Source organism: Pleurodeles waltl, chromosome 10 (assembly GCF_031143425.1).
Source record: "Pleurodeles waltl isolate 20211129_DDA chromosome 10, aPleWal1.hap1.20221129, whole genome shotgun sequence".
In the NCBI taxonomy this organism is placed as follows: domain Eukaryota; kingdom Metazoa; phylum Chordata; class Amphibia; order Caudata; family Salamandridae; genus Pleurodeles; species Pleurodeles waltl.
In genome coordinates this window covers 1,076,129,317-1,076,142,361 of record NC_090449.1, presented here as the reverse complement: position 1 = coordinate 1,076,142,361, position 13,045 = coordinate 1,076,129,317, and positions in this window count along the sequence as shown.

Genomic DNA, 13,045 nt, shown 5'->3' with positions numbered 1-13,045 from the left:
GTGTTGGGTCTCTGCAGACTTTGGTCCTTCTGCAGAGAGAACAGGAGTGGAGCAGTCAGACTTTACCTGCTACTGACGGTGTTGGAGATGGGCGTCTACTATGAGGTACTCAGTAGCTGCTCTTGTGCAGTTTGAAAGGGAGAGTACAATCATTTCTCAGCAGGGGCTCAACACTTTTAATAGGAGAGTACCAAGACTTCTCATTAAAGAACAGATACTGTGGGACAGTCATTATTTGATATTATTTCGATGTTAGTCAATCGCTCCTGAGGTGGCCATGTCTCCTCACACCTTTCGTTTTAGCCCCGCGCTGCAGTGCACAGATTGAGATGGGGATCTCTGAAGACCAGGTGAGCTCTGGCCGAAGACCCTCAAGCACCAAGAGTAGATCGGCAAGAACAGTTTAAGTGTGAAAATACTAGTGGTGTACTAAACTTGTGTATTTTGTTTTTGTGTAATCCAGTGATATTTTGGGACAACTGCAAGAAATTACACATTGTTAGACCTGACAGCCATAGGGTGGTCATCCCCCAACTTTTTGCCTTCCTCCACTTTTCTGACACTGTTTTTGCTGGCTTTAGGACTCTGCGCACTTTACCACTGCTAACCAGTGCTGAAGTGCATATGCTCTCACCCTTAAACATGGTAACATTGGTTCATCCCCAGTTGACATATTTGATTTACTTATGAGTCCCTAGTAAAGTGCACTGGAGGTGCCCGGGCCTGTACATTAAATGCTACTAGTGGGCCTGAAGCACTGATTGTTCCACCCACATAAGTAGCCCCTTAACCATGTCCCAGGTCTGCCATTGTGAGGCCTTTGTGTGCTGTTTCACTGCCACTTCGATTTGGAATTGAAAACTACTTGCCAAGTATTAAACTCCCCTTTTTCTACACATAAGTCACACCTAAGGTAGGCCCTAAGTAACCCATATGGCAGGTTGCTATGTAGGTAAAAGGCAGGACATGCACATATGTGCTCTATATGTCCTGGTAGTGGATACTACTAAATTTGTTTCCACTACTGTGAGGCCTGCTCCTTTCATAGACTAGCATTAGGACTGCTCTCATATACTTTTTGAGTGGCAGATTCTGATCTCAAAGGGGTAACCAGGTCATATTTAGTATGGCCAGGATAGTAATAGAAAACCCTGCTTATTGATGAGGTTGGATTTTATATTACTATTTTAGAAATGCCACTTTTCCAAAGTGAGCATTTCTCTGCCCTTAAAACCATCTGTGCCTTACAGCCTGTCTCCAATCAATGTCTGGTGTGTGCTGGTTGAGAGCTCCCTTGTACATTTCACCCAGACAACCACAAACACAGGACACTCAGTCACATCTGCATTCATCTGCATACTGAATGGGTCTTCCTGGGCTGGAAGGGTGGAGGGCCTGACACTTACATTTCAAAGGCCAGTGGCCTGCCCTCACACAATAGACTGATAACCCCGACTGGGACCCTGTCAGACAGGACTCGGCTGAAAGGGGAACTTCTGCACTTCAAATCCACTCTTCGAAGTCTCCCCCACTTTAAAGGCATTTTTGGGTATATACACTGGGTATTTGACCCCACCAATTGAGTCACTTCTAGACCTAACCTGCACCATGTCAGAGGAGCTGCCTTGCTGCTCAAAGGACTTATCTGGACTGCTTTTCTGAGAAGGACTGCTGCCCTGCTATAGCCCTGCTGCCCTGCTGGCCTCTGACTTTGCTGGAAGGCCTCTGAATTCCCCAAAAGTGCTCTATAAGGGCTTGTATTAAGCTTGCCTCCTGTTTCTGAAGTCTCAGGGCCAACAAAGGCTTCACCTCTTCAAGAAATTCCTTGTGCAACGAAAATCGATGCAACACCTACCAAAATCGACACTAAGCCTGCATTGCGATCGAGAAATCACCGCACAGCCGACCGGAAGGACCCAGCCCAACTTCCTGACTGGAAATTCGAAGCAGCGCCTACCTTGTGACTGCAAAATTCAACGCATCACGTACATCATCGACGCAGTGCCTGTGGCTTCTTCAAGCACTTCAAGGATATTCCTGCATCGTCCATGGGTGTCAAAATATCCGCATCGCAGTGAGGAACCAAGACAGCATCCAGAAAAATGATGCAAACCCCTTGTAGCATGGAAAGAAACAATGCATCATCCGTGCGCCTGGGAAAATACAACGCAACACCTTATTTTTCCACGCATCTCCTCCTCTGTGGTCTCCATGCGTCTTTATTTTTGACACATACCAGGTACTGTGTATAACAAAGAGACAGCTGTTTATTTCTAAGGATTAAGACTCTTTTAAACCTTTTATAAGTGACATTTCAACTTGTGCTTATTGTATCTTTGTTGTTTTGACCTTATTTTATTCAGATAAATATTACCTATTTTTCTAAACCAGTGTGGTGTTTTCACTGTGTTACTGTATGATTTATTGCACAAATACTTTACACATTGCCTTCTAAGTGAAGCTTGACTGCTCAGTGCCAAGCTACCAGAGGGTGGGCACAGGATAATTTGGAATGTGTTGTGACTTACCCTGTCTTGGATTGCGGTCCCTGCTTGGAGATGGGTGTATACTTCTGCCAACTAGAGATCCCATTCCTAATACACATTTTTACACAGTATGCAAATCAAAAAAATGCATTCTGTACTATATTTTAGCAAGAAATACATCATCACATCCATTTTAGATAGTAAGACACATTTCGTGCTAAAAGAAATAGCACCAAGAACAAAAGTACTGTGAAAGACTGCTGTTATTTTGCCCCAAATGTAAGCCTAATTATGCGATGAGACTTAATGGTGTAATTTCGGGAAAATTGTGTAGTAAGCATAAAGTGAAATTTCCAAACTTTTGCAAATTTCGCTGACAACTGAAATTTCATCCAGGCTTGGAAAACACTATGCTTCACCTCTTAGCTCTATCAGTATGAACAACTGAACATCAAAAATAGGGTGCACCCTGTCACATTTAGCAACAAGGAGCTGGTATGAACAGATCAGGCCAGGGAAAGATGCTTAACAGACTCTGACAAAATGATGCCAGTGAGCACTGCCCTCTACAACAAAACTTGTGAAACTGAGAAGACCCAGAGAACTTGAATGCCTGAACCCCAGGTACACCTTAAGGCACCCCCAATTAGTGTTCAGGCAAGAACAGCAAATAGCTTTAAGTGACTCCCACGTCCTGCCTCAAATCTGCACCTCTTTTGGGCTCCGTGCTTACTGCCTGTACATGCAGCTCCATGGTGAACAGTCACTGATGGCTGAAAGCCACACGTCACACACACCTGTCCTCCAGATACATGTGACGACAGAATGTAGGGCGTAAGGTAGCTGATTGTCTTTGCCAAGGACAAACAGAACACGACTGCCAGGATGTTTTCATTAACTCTTGTTCAGCTTTGGAGGTTTCAGTGAGCTATGTCTGGCTGGATTGTGAAATACTCAAAAATTAAATAAAGAGGGAAGTAATTGTTTTCTTAAAGCAGGTATTACAGCTTGACTGCTTGGGTAAATTATTTAGATGCCCTGTCATGACCATTTATCAAGGGCCTCCCCTGAAAGGTGGGCACCTGGGTCAGACCCGCTGTGCCCATGTCTTAAAACGACTCTGGGATCATCCCCAACATTTTGGACTGATGCTGCTGGTTGTTCAGCGGTGATCTTTGTGCCAGTACTCTGACCTTTACAAGTTATATGTCTGATTGGTTCACCCACAATAGGCGTAAGTTAACTTACCTATAATTCCCTAGCATATGGCACAAGGGTGCCCAGGGCCTGTCAGTTAAAGTGCCCCTCATGGACCTCAACACTTATTGTGCAACCACGAGTTTGACGAAGCAAAGCAAGACTCCCTGGATGCCCCTGGGGGCTGGCAAACCAGTTCTTGAACTGCTAACTCCACTTTGCCATGTGAGCTAATAACAAAGTCTGGACCTTCCTTTTTAATAGAGATGAGTCACCCCTAAGTCCGGACTATTGAGTCCTAAGGCAGGATGCGGTATATTATAAGGTGGCACATGTGTTTTTACATGTCCTAACAGTGAAATACCCAATTTGTTGCTTCTGCTGTAGAAAGGCTAGCAGCCCCGTTGGCGCATACAGGGTTGCTCTCTGACAACTCAGCTGGACTAACATCTGAATAGGACTACTAAAGTTGGTACTTCAAGGTTTAAAAAGTTCTTTGAATTAACCTGTTGTGATGCCCAAGTCAAATGTAATGTAACTGTAAAATAAATGTCAGCTTTAGAAAAATGTGACTCAGTTGCCCAAAGTTTTCCAGTCACTATTTACAATTGCTGGCCACAAGACAGCCTTCTGCCCTCCTGGGGGAAGGGTGAACGGTTCTCAGTAGGCACATGAAGGGCCTGATGCTGGGAGAGGTGTTACCTCTCCCTGGCAAGAAGGCTGAACCGTGTGTGAGCCAGAAAGAGGAGCTTCAAAGGAGAAGTCTCCTTTAAAGGGAAAAAGGAGGACACACATGAGAGAGGCTGCTCTTTTGTTCTCGTAGACAGGTTGCCATTGAAACAGAGACTGGGGAAACAGTCAGATAGCCATATCTCTAGGGTGGGCTATCAAGCTCCACACACCAAGAGACGGGTTCTTCCATCTTGGGAAGGGGCAGAAAATTGCATTTGGGAAAGCTAGATGCCACACCTTGCATGAAGTAGTCTTCAGGTGGGAGGGGGCCGGGTAGCTCATTGGCTTGTAGTCACCACATCTCCTGATGGCAAGTTCTGGGCAGGAAATGGGCATCCCTGTCACCCAAACCTCAGATCACATCTGTATTGGAGAGAACATGGAGGAGGGACTTCTCTGCTGTTCCCTGGACCCAGCAAAGAGAGGCTACTCTAAAGGCTGGACTTTACCTGCTGAATCTTGGGCTATGAAAGAGACGACAATGCCTGTGGTGCCTTTCCTCAAGCAAAAGTTGTCCCGATCCCTAGACAGAAGTAGTTACTCCATCAGTTGGTTGGCTGACTTTCTGTTAAAGATACAAGGCCCCAAAGGCTGAGGAAGCTGCCTGGAGTATTGTTAGCCAAGATTTCCTGATAGCCGCTGACCACCAAAGTGCAGCCTGGGAGACCGATGCTCAAAGTCTTTTGGATCCAAGAGAGTTGTCAGAATGGAGTTTGGTTACCCAAGTTGGACACTAGCCACATTTAAAGGGAACTGCTGGTTTTGCTGTAACCTGAGACCAGTGGACCAGTAGCAACTGGTTTCTGACTGGACTTCATCTCAGCTAGACTTCAGGGATCACTGACTTGTGTGGCCAAAGCCACTACACCATACCCATGGACCAAGGGGTGGCCCCCAGGAAGTCTCCTGTCTTTGGATCTGCATCCTCAGCATCCTTCAGCATCTTCTGCATCCTGTTTCTATTGCATCAGGACCACTCCGTTGATGCCTAAGGCTGTTTGTCCATAAAACCTTGAAATGGACCGGAGACTGCTTTGACTGCGAGGTAACTGCACTGCCAGCTTCATCGGCTCCTGTGACATGCTCTCTGCTGCAGCTGGTCACTGAGATCAGGCTGGTTTAGTTGTACAAAAGTTTTCAAAAGTTTCCTGAGTAAATGCTAACTGCCGTAGTTGAAGTTCTTGGTAAATATTTGATTAATCATTTGCTTTATAATTTGTAACTCTGGAATCCTCCATAGATTTTGTTCTCCATAGATAAGTCTAACCACTGGCAGCCCCTTGGGGTAGCATTCTAGTCCATTGTTCTATTGCTCCCCGTGCCACCATTCTGGGGCTCTTCTGTCTGGTGTAGCCTTGTTTCAGAGCCACAGTGAGCAAAGCATCAACATCTGGGCATACCCTTGGCCACTTAAGGTGTCACATCAAACACACAAAATGTGATGGGAGGATGCTTCCAATGAGTCTACAGCCAAGTTATACTCAACTGAAGAGCCCCTATCGGGGCAACAGTGATCTTTGATTGCTGGTCTTCTGGTTCAGAAAGAACTGACTTGCCTATTCGGGCTGGATTGTTCCCAGAGGAGCAGGTCCAAGACTGACTTGCATATGACTGGGCCTAATCTGAGGTGGCTTACTGTTCAAGGGAGCGATGGGTTCAGTGGTACCCCAAGTGATTGCCAGTGGTTAGACTTTTTGCAAGCATCCTCCCATCACCTTTTGTGTGTTGGAACTTTGTGATTTCTTTGAAGAACAGAGCAAAAGCCTTTTATCTGCTGCAATTCAATCTTAAGTGGCACAAAGATAAACCATCCATGTGCATCCTTGACATGGAGAAGGCAGTGGACTCTGGGAAGAGGGGTTTGGTGCTGGTAAATGAGAGAGGCAGTGAGATGGTTGAAATAATGAAAAGTCCCTCGGTAGAGCAAATACATGGAAAGGGCACAGATAAGAGAATTAAGAGTAGGAAAGAAAGAAGAAATTATTAATAACAGGAATGGATGAGGGAAGGAAGGAAATAAAAGCCACATTTTATATAAGCACTAAAAAACACCACCCCATGATTTGTAGGGAGAAAAAAGTGAACACTGATAACCATTATTTTTTACAATTTTCAAAAACATGTCAAACACTGAAACAAAAGCATCAGAATTCACAACAAATGGAAATTGACAACAGAAACGCCTGCCTACGTCACTTTGGGCTTGGAAAACCCGTCCTGGCCTCTCTTGACCACGTGTTCCTTACATGAAACCTGTGCTGTGTAATCACTATTATTGTGTGTTGTTGTGAACATGGGGGACCCTGCACCTTTCCTGATATTATACATGTGCTTTACACTATGAATACCTGAGAAGTATCACATATAGAGGCATATTTATGAGCCCCTAGTGCCATTGGAGCGTCACTTTATGTGACGTTCCAGTGGCGCTACCCTCTGCTCCATATTTACAAGTAGGTGTAACCTCACTTTACGTGATGTTCCAGTGGCACTACCCTCCGCTCCATATTTACAAGGAGGTGTAACGACACTTTTTGTGGTGTTACACCTCCATGTAAATATGGGCCCCTCCGACGTAGTTATCTGCGTCAGAGGGGCGTGCAATGGGAGTGGCAGTGGTCGTTCCACCGCAACACGCATTGCTTTTTGATGCTGCTTCACATTTACAAGATTTCGTAAACCTGAGGCAGCGCAAAAATCTAACGCCACCCCTCATGGTGGTGTTAGCAAGGCACAACGAGGAGGAATGCTTTTATTCCTCCTGCTTTTTTGCTTTTTCTATGCGTGCTGCATTCTGCAGCACGCATAGAAAGAGCAAAATGCCAGAAATGATTGTTTATGTGTGGGAAGGTATCCCTTCCTGCGCTCAAACAATCATTTGAACATAATGCTTTGGCACTTCTGAGTGTGCTGCATTCTGAAGCACATACAGAAGTGCCAAAGAGCCATTAGTGATTGTTTATGTGCAGGAAGGGACACCTTCCCGCACATAAACAATCACACCCCTCAATGCAGACACCCTTGCAGGATGGTGCAAGGAGGTCTGCCCTGGCAGCTAAATTTAGCGCCAGCGCAGGGGACAACACAGGGGTGTGCCGTATTCAATTAAATTCCGCACATCCCTGCGTTGTGTAAATGACAGAGAGGAGCTGTAAGGAAATGCCTCCTTGGCATGGTTACCCCCTGACTTTTTGCCTTTGCTGATGCTATGTTTTGAATTGAAAGTGTGCTGAGGCCTGCTAACCAGGCCCCAGCACCAGTGTTCTTTCCCTAACCTGTACTTTTGTTTACACAATTGGCACACCCTGGCATCCAGGTAAGTCCCTTTTAACTGGTACCCCTAGTACCAAGGGCCCTGATGCCAGGGAAGGTCTCTAAGGGCTGCAGCATAGCTTATGCCACCCTGGGGACCCCTCACTCAGCACAGACACACTGCTTGCCAGCTTGTGTGTGCTGGTGAGGACAAAACGAGTAAGTCAACATGGCACTCCCCTCAGGGTGCCATGCCAACCTCACACTGCCTATGCAGTATAGATAAGTCACCCCTCTAGCAGGCCTTACAGCCCTAAGGCAGGGTGCACTATACCATAGGTGAGGGTACCAGTGCATGAGCACTGTGCCCCTACAGTGTCTAAGCAAACCCTTAGACATTGTAAGTGCAGAGTAGCCATAAGAGTATATGGTCTGGGAGTCTGTCAAACACGAACTCCACAGCACCATAATGGCTACACTGAAAACTGGGAAGTTTGGTATCAAACTTCTCAGCACAATAAATGCACACTGATGCCAGTGTACATTTTATTGTAAAATACACCCCAGAGGGCACCATAGAGGTGCCCCCTGAAACCTTAACCAACTACCCGTGTAGGCCGACTGGTTTTAGCAGCCTGCCACACTCAAGACATGTTGCTGGCCACATGAGGAGAGTGCCTTTGTCACTCTGTGGCTAGTAACAAAGCCTGCACTGGGTGGAGATGCTATCACCTCCCCCAGGCAGGAGCTGTAATACCTTTGTTCCAGCACCAAAGGGCATTACAGCTAGTGGAGCTGCTCGCCCCCTCTGGCCACGGCCCTACTTTTGGCGGCAAAGCCGTAGGAGATAATGAGAAAAACAAGGAGGAGTCACTGACCAGTCAGGACAGCCTCTAAGGCAACCTGAGCTGAAGTGACTCTGACTTTTAGGAATCCTCCATCTTGCAGATGGAGGATCTCCCCAATAGGGATAGGAATGTGACCCCCTCCCCTTGGGAGGAGGCACAAAGAGGGTGTAGCCACCCTCAGGGCTAGTAGCCATTGGCTACTGCCCTACCTGAGCTGAAGTGACTCTGACTTTTAGGAATCCTCCATCTTGCAGATGGAGGATCTCCCCAATAGGGATAGGAATGTGACCCCCTCCCCTTGGAAGGAGGCACAAAGAGGGTGTAGCCACCCTCAGGGCTAGTAGCCATTGGCTACTGCCCTCCCTGACCTAAACACACCCCTAAATTCTGTATTTAGGGGCTCCCCTGAAACCTAGGAACTCAGATTCCTGCAACCTAAGAAGAAGAGGACTGCTGAGCTGAAAAACCCTGCAGAGAAGACGGAGACACCAACTGCTTTGACCCCAGCTCTACCGGCCTGTCTCCCCCCTTCAGAAGAAAACTGCTCCAGCGACGCTTTCCCCAGGACCAGCGACCTCTGAATCCTCAGAGGATTGCCCTGCTCTAAAAGGACCAAGAAACTCCCAAGAACAGCGGCCCTGTTCACCCAAGACTGCAGCTTTGTTTACAAAGAAGCAACTTAAAGACAACTGCATTTCCCGCCAGAAGCGTGAGACTTGCAACTCTGCACCCGACGCCCCCGACTCGACTTGTGGAGAAGCAACACTTCAGGGAGGACTCCCCGGCGACTCCGAGACTGTGAGTAACAAAAGTTGTCCCACCTGAGCCCCCACAGCGACGCCTGCAGAGGGAATCCCGAGGATCCCCCTGACCGCGACTGCCTGATTCCCATATCCCGACGCCTGGCAAAGACCCTGCACCCGCAGCCCCCAGGACCTGAAAGATCGGAACTCCAGTGCAGGAGTGACCCCCAGGAGGCCCTCTCCCTTGCCCAGGTGGTGGCTACTCCGAGGAGCCCCCCCCCTTGCCTGCCTGCATCGCTGAAGAGACCCCTTGGTCTCCCATTGATTTCAACAACAAACCTGACGTGTGTTGGCACACTGCACCCGGCCGCCCCCGTGCTGCTGAGGGTGTACTTTCTGTGCTAACTTGTGTCCCCCCCGGTGCCCTACAAAACCCCCCTGGTCTGCCCTCCGAAGACGCGGGTACTTACCTGCTGGCAGACTGGAACCGGGGCACCCCCTTCTCCATTGAAGCCTATGCGTTTTGGGCACCACTTTGAACTCTGCACCTGACCGGCCCTGAGCTGCTGGTGTGGTAACTTTGGGGTTGCTCTGAACCCCCAACGGTGGGCCACCTTGGACCCAAACTTGAACCCCGTAGGTGGTTTACTTACCTGCAAGAACTAACAATTACTTACCTCCCCTACGAACTGTGAAAATTGCACTGTCTAGTTTTAAAATAGCTACATGTGGTTTATTTGATAAGTATATATGCTATTGTGATTATTCAAAGTTCCTAAAGTACTTACCTGCAATACCTTTCATGCAAAGTATTACATGTAGAATTTGAACCTGTGGTTCTTAAAATAAACTAAGAAAATATATTTTTCTATACAAAAACCTATTGGCCTGGAATTGTCTCTGAGTGTGTGTTCCTCATTTATTGCCTGTGTGTATGTACAACAAATGCTTAACACTGCTCCTTTGATAAGCCTACTGCTCGACCACGCTACCACAAAATAGAGCATTAGTATTATCTCTTTTTGCCACTATCTTACCTCTAAGGGGAACCCTTGGACTCTGTGCATACTATTCCTTACTTTGAAATAGTGCATACAGAGCCAACTTCCTACATTGGTGGATCAGCGGTGGGGTACAAGACTTTGCATTTGCTGGACTACTCAGCCAATACCTGATCACACGACAAATTCAAAAAATGTTCATTAGAAATTGATTTTTGCAATTTGAACTATTTTTCGAAATTCTTAAAAGTCCTGCTAGGGCCTTGTGTTAGTCCCTGTTAGCATTTCTTTTAGAGTTTAAAAGTTTTGTAAAAGTTTGAATTAGATTTTAGAACTAGTTTTAGAAACAGAGAGCCTGATTCTGACCCTGGCGGTCTATGACCGCCAGGGTGGAGGCCGGGGGTAGCACCGCCAACAGGCTGGCGGTGCTACATGGGCAATTCTGACCGCGGCGGGAAAGCCGCGGTCAGAAAAGGGCAACCGGCGGTTTCCCGCCGGTTTACCCCTGCCCAAAAGAATCCTCCATGGCGGCGCTGCAAGCAGCACCGCCATGGGGATTCCAACCCCCTTCCCGCCAGCCTGGTTCTGGCGGTTTTAACCGCCAGAACCTGGCTGGCGGGAACGGGTGTCTTGGGGCCCCTGGGGGCCCCTGCAGTGCCCATGCCAATGGCATGGGCACTGCAGGGGCCCCCTAACAGGGCCCCACAAAGATTTTAAGTGTCTGCATAGCAGACACTGAAAATCGCGACGGGTGCAACTGCACCCGTCGCACCCCAGCAAATCCGGCGGCTCCATTCGGAGCCGGCTTCATCTTTGCTGGGGCTTTTCCGCTGGGCCGGCGGGCGATCTTTTGAAGATCGCCCGCCGGCCCAGCGGGAAAGTTAAAATTGTCCCCGCGATCATTTGACCGTGGGGCGGTGTTTGGGCAGTTTCCGCCCGGCGGGCGGCTCCCGCCGCCCGCCGGGGTCGGAATGACCCCCATAATGTCTAGTGCAGAGATGAATGTGGAGGAACTCGACCCCACACCTTACCTCCATCTTAAGATGAGGGAGCTAAGGTCACTCTGCAACCTAAAGAAAATCACAATTGGCTCAAGACCCTCCAAACTACAGCTCCAGGAGCTTTTGGCAGAGTTTCAAAAAGCCAACCCCTCTGAGGATGACAACCCAGAGGAGGATGTTAGTGACCTGGAGGAGGATTCCCACCTTCCAGTCCTAACTAGGGAACCCAGGGACACTCAATCCCTGATTCCAACTGTGATAGAGATGCTGCTTCCCTCACAGGAGGGACCAGCACCTCTGGAAACACTGAGGATAGTCTCAGTGAAGAGGACATCCTGCTAGCCAGGATGGCCAAAAGATTGGCTTTGGAAAGACAGATCCTAGCCATAGAAAGGGAAAGACAAGAGATGGGCCTAGGTCCCATCAATGGTGGCAGCAACATAAATAGGGTCAGAGATTCTCCTGACATGTTGAAAATCCCTAAAGGGATTGTAACTAAATACGAAGATGGTGATGACATCACCAAATGGTTCACAGCTTTTGAGAGGGCTTGTGTAACCAGAAAAGTAAGCAAATCTCACTGGGGTGCTCTCCTTTGGGAAATGTTCACTGGAAAGTGTAGGGATAGACTCCTCACACTCTCTGGAAAAGATGCAGAATCTTATAACCTCATGAAGGGAACCCTGATTGAGGGCTTTGGATTCTCCACTGAGGAGTATAGAATTAGATTCAGGGGGGCTCAAAAAACCTCGAGCCAGACCTGGGTTGATTTGGTGGACTACTCAGTGAAAACACTGGATGGTTGGATTCAAGGCAGTGGTGTTAATGATTATGATGGGCTGTACAATTTATTTGTGAAAGAACACCTATTGAGTAATTGTTCAAATGACAAACTGCATCAGCATCTGGTAGACCTAGGACCAATTTCTCCCCAAGAATTGGGAAAGAAGGCGGACCATTGGATCAAGACTAGGGTGATCAAGACTTCCACAGGGGGTGACCAAAAGAAAGGGGTCACAAAGCCTCCCTAGGAGAAGAGTGTCGAGACATCCAAAAACAAAAATAGTTAAGAGTCTTCTTCAGGCCCCCAAAAACCTGCACAGGAGGGTGGGCCCAGAGCCTCTTCACAAAACAATTTTGGGTACAAGGGTAAGAACTTTGATCCCAAAAAGGCCTGGTGTCGTAGCTGTAATCAGCCTGGACACCCAACTGGAGACAAGGCCTGTCCCAAGAAAAGTACCACTTCCAACTCCACTCCAGCTAACAATGGAATGGCCAGTCTCCAAGTGGGATCAACAGTGTGCCCAGAGCAAATCAGGGGCCACACTGAAGCTACATTAGTCTCTGAGAGTGGGGTGGATTTAGCCACACTGGCTGCCTGGCCTCCTAATATGCAAAAATACAGGCAGCAGCTCTTAATTAATGGGACAAGTGTAGAAGGCCTGAGGGATACAGGTGCCAGTGTCACTATGGTGACAGAGAGACTGGTTTCCCCTGGTCAATACCTGGCTGGACAAACTTATCCAGTCACCATGCTGACAATCAGACTAAAGTACATCCCATGGCTATGGTAACTTTAGAGTGGGGAGGGGTCAATGGCCTGAAACAGGTGTTGGTCTCCTCAAATATCCCAGTAGACTGTTTGCTTGGAAATGACCTGGAGTCCTCAGCATGGGCTGAGGTAGAACTGAAAACCCATGCAGCCATGCTGGGTATCCCTGAACTGGTGTGTGTCAAGACAAGGGCACAGTGCAAGGCTCAGGGTGAAAAAGAAGAGCTGGAGTC